At 49.0% G+C, this 7,683-nt stretch overlaps 1 pseudogene; it reads left to right on the top strand.

Moving 5' to 3' along the window:
- Positions 1-20: 20 nt before the first annotated feature.
- On the top strand, positions 21-7,014 carry LOC119358493 (annotated as a pseudogene).
- Positions 7,015-7,683: the final 669 nt, after the last annotated feature.

Raw genomic sequence — 7,683 nt, 5'->3', positions numbered from 1 at the left:
GGGGGGGGCAGACGGTCGTCATGCCGCAGCCCGTTGGCCCCGCGCTGGTGCAGACGGACCCCGCATCAGCGTACGGTCTCGGCCCGCATGGCGCGGAAATGGCCACGAGAGTGTCGTCGATGTACGACATGGTCATGCGGATGCAGTACCTGTACATTACCGTCGTCAAGGCGCGCGACCTCAACATCATGGACATCACCGGGGCGCTGAACCCGTACATGGAGGTGAAGCTGGGAGAATTCAAGGGCACCACGTGCCACCTGGAGAAGACCCCCAACCCGGCGTGGCGGCAGAAGTTCGCCTTCTCCGGCGCTCACCTCCAGTCCACCCAGCTGGAGGTCATCGTCAAGCACCAGGGCACGCTCCGGAATCGTCGGCCGCGTCGTCTTCGACCTGTCCAACATCCCCAGCCGCCTCCCGCCCGACAGCCCGCTGGCGCCGTGTTGTTGCCGCCTCCGCGCAGCGCCGCTCTTCTTCTTCCTTTATCTCGCATGAACACACACCATGGAGAAACTCTATACAGACACACACACACCAAGGAAGAGCACAAGAGCTTTGCGTAGAGGCCCTGCCCCTTGGTGTAGACATGATGGTTACATTTTTCTCCAGCCCTCTCGGCTCGAACTTTTCTCATTCATCAGTACAACTTAAGTAGTACAATAGACTCACGCGCAGCCAAGGCAACAACCTGTCCGGTTCTCATGCCATGCACCACACGACTTGATCCACTAATCAACTGACCCATGCACTAACTACTAACTCCTAAGGTATACGGCCGCCCGCACGTACGCTAACAACCTGGACGCACCACACCAGCAACAGTCTGCGATTTGCAGCGCCCGCGCACGCCATGGTTTTGGGTACCGCCCGGTAACCGCGTTTCCCGGTACCCCACGATAATTCTGTATCTCGAGCAAAAAAAATCAAACTTTTTGAATTTAAACTCCTAACGTCTAGTTAAATAAGGCGTATCTATAGAAGAGACACATGCTAACTCGTGTCCGAGTGGTTAGTATCCTTTTCCCGCAACAGCGCGTCATGTGTAAGAGTTCTGCCGGCCGCACTTTTAATTTTTGAAGAAATGCACGCCACACTGTATACTGTAATTTTTACGAAAAATATGTGGGTGCGAGGGTCGAACTCGGGACCTGCATGTGCGTGAGTGGAGCAGACCTGCTTACCACTGCGCTAGTACCTGCGGACAGTGCATTTTGTGTTCCAAACTTATGTATTCTGGTCTTAAAAAATTTTGAATTCAAATTCAAATTTTAAATTTCGCTCGAATTTTTATCGGTATTTCGTGGTTACCGTGGTAACCAAGTTTACCGCCCCCCCTCGAGAAAAATGTTCCATTTCGGAATCCAAAACCTTGGCGCACGCACGACCTGGGAGGCACCTCGCTTCCGCTGCGCCCGCTGATCCTATACCTCCGTTGACTTACGATCGCAGGCCTAGCCACAACCAGCTCAACTCGCTCTAGACACGAACACGGCAACGCACCGGCGCTCGGACTCGACCTACACTCATACACCATGACACACTCGTGGTTTATTTCCTAACACTCCGCAGTGGTACAGCCTCTCTGGCGCCCATGGCAAGAGGGTCCGACATGGCCATAGCCTCGGCGAGATCATGCTCGCCGTCTGGCTCGGCAGCCAGGCCGACGAGGCCTTCCCGGAGGCGTACAACACGGAAGCTCCCTCGCTCTCGCTGTCATCAGAAGCGCTCACCAACAGGCGCTCCCAAGTGTACTACTCCCCGAAGGTCATCTGTCTCAAGGTCGCCGTCATCGCGGCGCAGAACCTGATCGGTTGAGGAGATGGAGAAGTTAGAAGAAACTGAGCCTCTAACACCTGATTTATATGAAAAAAGAACCAACCTATGTGCTGAGTTGAATGATATTCTTGCGGATGAGGAACTATTTTGGCTTCAACATTCGAATGAACGTTGGTTGCTAAAGGGAGACCAAAACACGGCTTTTTATCATCGGGTTGCGAATGGTAAAAAGAGAAAAAACACCATACATTCCCTAACCGATGGGAAGGTGGTGATTGAGGGCACAAAAGATCTCCTAAATCATGCCAGCTCTTATTATAAAGAGTTATTTGGGCCGGCCAGAGGAAACATATTCCATCTATCCCCTGATACCTGGGATGAGGGGGAAAAGCTTAGGCCTAGTTTGGCAACAACGTTTTTTTTAAACCATGGTATTCCAAAACCCAAGTATTTCAATGCATGGGCAATAAATACTTCAGTTTCTAAAAATCATAGTTTTCTCAGTTTTGGTAAAACTGCGAGCTGTTTGGCAAGTGGCAATTTTTCTCAGTTTTCTTTGGTTTGCATCGACTGTTACGTTGTTGTATGCATATTCAGCTACACTTAGGGATCAGCTTGTACTAATAGCCACTGTATGCATTCAGCCTTGCACGAGCATGTTCTCCTAGATGGTATGATCTGTAGTAGAGTTATCTCTTGTAATCAATCAAAAACCAAGGTAGTTAACACATATACTGAAGGTCGAAGTTTGCAGCTCGTGTAAGTGTACGTCCGCCTCCAGCCGGACGTATCGATCGGCTAGCTATCGATTTATGCATCACAGGCGTTGATGGCCAGAAGTTGGACACAAGAGAGACCAAGCAGCCAGCGCTTTCTCGGTTTTAAAAAAAGAGGCCAGGGCCTCTTTTTTATATACAACAAAAATACCACAGTTTTAGAGATACCACGGTTTGTTGAACTATAGTATTTTTTTCATCCAAAGGACTCAAAGTATTAAATACCAAAGTTTTTTTCAGAAACCACAGTATTCCAGAAAACCACAAGAATACTTTGGCTTCCAAACGCACCCTTACTAGGGATGATAAAACCCTACTCACGAGTGAGTTTACGGAAGAGGAAGTTAAAAGAGCTTTATTTAGTATGAAGAGTAATAGAGCCCCTGGACCGGATAACATCCCAGCTGAGTTTTACAAACACTGCTGGGATTTTGTGAAGGGAGATCTAATGCGACTTTTCAAAGCTTTCCATGACAACACTTTAGACATTGCGCGCCTAAACTATGGCGTGATCACTTTGATTCCTAAGATGAATGGGGCCAAAAAAATCCAACAATACCGCCCCATATGCTTGCTTAGATGCCCCTATAAACTCATCACCAAGGTGCTAGATAACAGGGTCGCTGTTTATGCTGATAAGCTAATCAGTCAACATCAAAACGTTTTCATTAAGCATAGAAACATTATGGATGGGATCCTTACACTTCATCAGGTGTTGCATCATGCTCATGTCAAGAAAAAAGTTGGGGTGGTCTTAAAGTTAGACTTTAAAAAAGCTTACGACAAGATAAATTGGGACTTCCTCCTTGAGTGCCATAGGAATCGTGGATTTGGGCCAACCTGGTGTGGATGGATTGAAAAAATCTTACATAACGGCACTGTGAGCATCAAACTAAACAATGAGGTGGGACCCTATTTCGAAAGCTATAAGGGAGTTTGTCAAGGTGACCCCCATTCTCCGTTTCTTTTCAATCTAGCTGTTGAAACCCTTTCGAAGATGATACGTAATGCTCAAAAAGAAAAGCTCCTGACTGGGCTTGCCCCTGACCTAATTGAAGGGGGAGTAGCTATACTCCAATATGCAGATGACACGGTCATTTGTTTTGAGCATGATAAGGATGCTGCTATAAACCTGAAACTTCTGTTATATGTATTCGAACTTATGTCGGGATTAAAGATCAATTTCCTTAAAAGTGAGGTGCTGTGTGTCGGGGGGGTGAGGACACACTAGCGTTTTATGCAGATCTGTTTAATTGTAAAATTGGACATTTTCCTATGAAATATCTGGGAGTGCCAGTTAGCTTCTCTACGTTGCGTGTCCTTGAGTGGGATTTCATGGATGAACGATTCCTTAAATGCTGTGAGGCCTGGATTGGTAATGCGGCTTCCTCTGGAGGAAGGCTGATTCTGCTTAACTCCTCGCTCACAAGCATTGTATATTACTATATGGCTATGTTTCTTCTTCCAAAGACGGTGATAGTAAAACTTGACAAACACCGTAAACGATTCTTTTGGCAAGAAAATGAAGGGCGAAAACGGTACCATTTGGTTAGGTGGTCCAGAATTTGCAGATCGAAAAGTAAAGGGGGCCTGGGGGTAAAAGATTTGCATAAACAGAATGTTAGCCTCCTCACTAAGTGGTGGTGGAAATTGGAGAACCAACAGGGGTTGTGGCAGGAGGTTATATGGGCCAAGTACTTCAAAAAAGACACAGTTGCCTCTGTGAAAAGTAAGTTTGATGATTCCCCTATATGGAAAGCCATTATGAAAGTTAAAGAGAATTACTTTGCAGGGAGGAAAGTGATCCTCAATTCAGGCAATCTGGCCAGACTATGGGTTGATCCTGTGGGAAATGAGCCCCCTTTACGTGATAAATTCCCTATGTTATACAATATATGCAGTTATCAAGAAATCACAGTGTCAGACTTCAGAAAAGGGGTTGAGGGAGACTTTTTTAGAAGAAGACTTCACACGCCCCTTGTGGAGCAATGGAGAGAATTGGAGACGGTGGTGAACTCCTGGCCTCAGTCAGATGCGCCAGATGAGATTACCTGGGCTTTGGGGAAGAAGAAGAAATTCACAACCAAATCTGTCTATGAATATCCAGAAAAAAACGTGAGGGGGTGTGATAACAAATGGATATGGGCATCCAAAATACCCTTAAAAATCCAAATCTTCCTCTGGCAACTTTTTCAAGATGCCATTCTCACTAGAGATGTGATGAGCAGAAGAAATTGGGCGGGCAACCCCACATGCTCGTTCTGCGACGAAAGAGAGACCTCGCAACATCTTTTTTTCACATGTCTTGTGGCTAAAGTAATGTGGAGAACTGTTGGGTGTGTCCTGGGCACGGATCGATGCCCAAAAAATATGTGGCAATATTTTGCCTGGTGCTATATGTTCATCCCTGATGGAGAAAAATTCTATACTTTTGGCCTGGCAGCTATGTGCTGGGTCTTGTGAAACTGCCGTAACAAATTGACATTTGAATACAAACAGATGAGGTCTCCTTTTGAGGTTGTGTACTCAGCTTGCGGATATTTAAATTACTGGGCAGGACTGATGAATGGAGCTGATCGCGAGGCCATGGAGCGTGGAGCCAAAATGCTGAAGACCAGCGCGTCGACCCTGATGCGTATTTGTGCGGCGCCGGGGAATGCAGAACAAGATCGATCCAGACATGGAGGTCTTTTGCTACGTTCAGTCGTCCATGTGCATCGCTAGTATTTCCGATGTGTTTTTCTGCTTAAACTCAGGGAACTTTGCGGCTCCTGCGCGAGCTTATGTCTGAGCCTCCTGTGGCTGGTGTGATCGACTTTGGTTGCTTTTGGGTTGGTGATGTTGGTTCTGTCGGTGTTACTGGGTTTTCGCCCCATGGTAGGCTGCTCGATGACAAGTGTCTATTGTGGGTTTCCCAGTGATGCGCTGAGCTCGCATTTCCCCTTTCAGTTTCCTTCTAGTTGCAACAAACTTTGTATTTCCGTTATGAAAGTAATGGAAAGGGGTTATGCCCGGCTAAAAAAAAGAACCTGATCGGTCCGCCGCTCGCGCCCACAAACGCGAAGATCCAGATGTGCAGCCAAATCCGGCGGACGAAGCCTGGCCAGCCGCAGGGGTCGGCGAACCAGGCGTGGAACGAAGAGTTGATGTTCGTCGCCAGCGAGCCGTTCGAAGACCCGCTGGTGGTGACGGTGGAGGAGAAAGTCGCCGGCAAGGACGAGCCCATTGGCCACGTCATCATCCCCGTGGCGTCGACGTACGTGCCAGGTGACAACCTGGCCAATTCGCTGCCGTCGAAATGGATCAGCCTGTCGCCCGGCTTGACGGTAGACGAGGTCGTACAGCTGGGAGGTTTTCGACCTCAGCAAAGTCATCACCATCGCTGTCTTCAACAACAACCACCTCTCCGGGCATGGCAACGGAACAACCAAGGACCAACAGATCGGCAAGGTGCGCGTCCGGCTCGCAATATTAGAGAGCGACCACGTGTACACGCACTACTACCCGCTCATGGCGCTGAGCCCGAGCGGACTGAAGAAGATGGGGGAGCTCCACCTCGCCGACCGGTTCACCTGCACGGCGTGGGCCAACATGCTGGCGCAGTATGGGTGGGCGCTGCGGCCCAAGATGCACTACACGAACCCTCTCTCCGTGCGGCAGCTGGACTACCTCCGGTACCAGACGATTTGTGATTGTGGCCACACGGCTGGGCAGGGCTGATCCGCCGCTGCCTAGGGAGGTGGTGGAGTACATGCTCGACGTGGACTCGCACATGTTCAGCCTACGTCGGAGCAAGGCCAACTTCTACCGCATTACGTCGCTCTTCTCCGGCGTCGTCATCGTCGCCAAATGGTTCGACGACATCTGCAAGTGGAAGAACCCACTGTTGACGATGTTGATGCACGTGGTGTTGCTGAAGCTGGTGTGCTACCCGGAGCTGATCATGCCGGCCGTGTTCATATGCATGATCATTGTCGGGGCGTGCAACTACTACCGGCGGCCACGGGAGCCTCCACACATGGACACGATGTTGTCACGCTTGGAGCTCGCGTCTCCGAACGAGCACATAGATATGATTATGTGGTGGTACCAGGATCTGGCGTACCCCGACGAGCTGGATGAAGAGTTTGACACGTTCCCGACATCCAAGCCAGATGACACGGTGAGGCTGAGATACGATCGCATCCGGAGCCTGTCTGGGATGGTGCAGACGGTGCTCGTTGACCTAGCTGCACAGGGGGAGCGCGCGCAGTCGCTGCTCCGGTGGCACGACCCCAGGTTGATGCCTGTCTTCATGGCGCTTTTGCTGGTGATGGCTGTCGTACTCTACTTGAAGCCGTTCCGGGTGGTGGCCATGGTGATGGTGCTATACTTCCTCCGACCGCCGTGGTTGCGGGGCAGGACCAACCTGCTCCTCAACTTATACAATCGTCTGCCATCCAAGTACGACGTGATGCTATAAGATTATTATTTTTCCATGTGATGATGTTGTAAGGTTGATGCATGCAGGAGTTGTCCTCTTTTATGTCTTCGTTTTGGTTGACTATATATGTTACCTTCTTAGAGCATCTTCCACACACGAGCTTAATAAGCCGAGCGCAGGAAAAAACGCCTATTTGGCTCGTGAGGGACAAAAAACTGCGCTCGAGCATAAGTTGTAAAATAGAGCGCGCGCAAAAAAGAAGCTGTAACTTTAGCGCACATGGGCTGCGAGGCTGCAGATTTAAGGCGCCGGCTTGTGCGGGCGGGCTGCTGCATGTGGGGCCGTCGGGTTGGGTGCCGTGTTTTTGTGCGTTTGGTAAACCTACCGCGCGTAAAAACACTATTTCGGCGCTGGGAAACTACTGTGCGTCTATTGGAAATGCTCTTATCTTTATCTGTTTTATATCTACTTAGATATGACTTTTCTCGATTCCATAGAACATTAGTCACTTCGTTCTAAGTCTTATCTTTATTGGAACTAATTCTGTAAACATACAAAAAGTGAAAATCACTGTCAGAGTTGTGCCATGAAGAATAGAAAAAGTCAAGTGTCTTATTTATTGTCTCTAATGCAGGACTTCGATTGTAATTCACTAGGCGCTATAGTGCTTATATCCGATGAAATAGGCAGGACAAGTGCCGATTCATT

Source organism: Triticum dicoccoides, chromosome 2A (genome assembly GCF_002162155.2).
Source record: "Triticum dicoccoides isolate Atlit2015 ecotype Zavitan chromosome 2A, WEW_v2.0, whole genome shotgun sequence".
In the NCBI taxonomy this organism is placed as follows: Eukaryota; Viridiplantae; Streptophyta; class Magnoliopsida; order Poales; family Poaceae; genus Triticum; species Triticum dicoccoides.
This window is presented reverse-complemented; position numbering and strand designations above follow the sequence as displayed.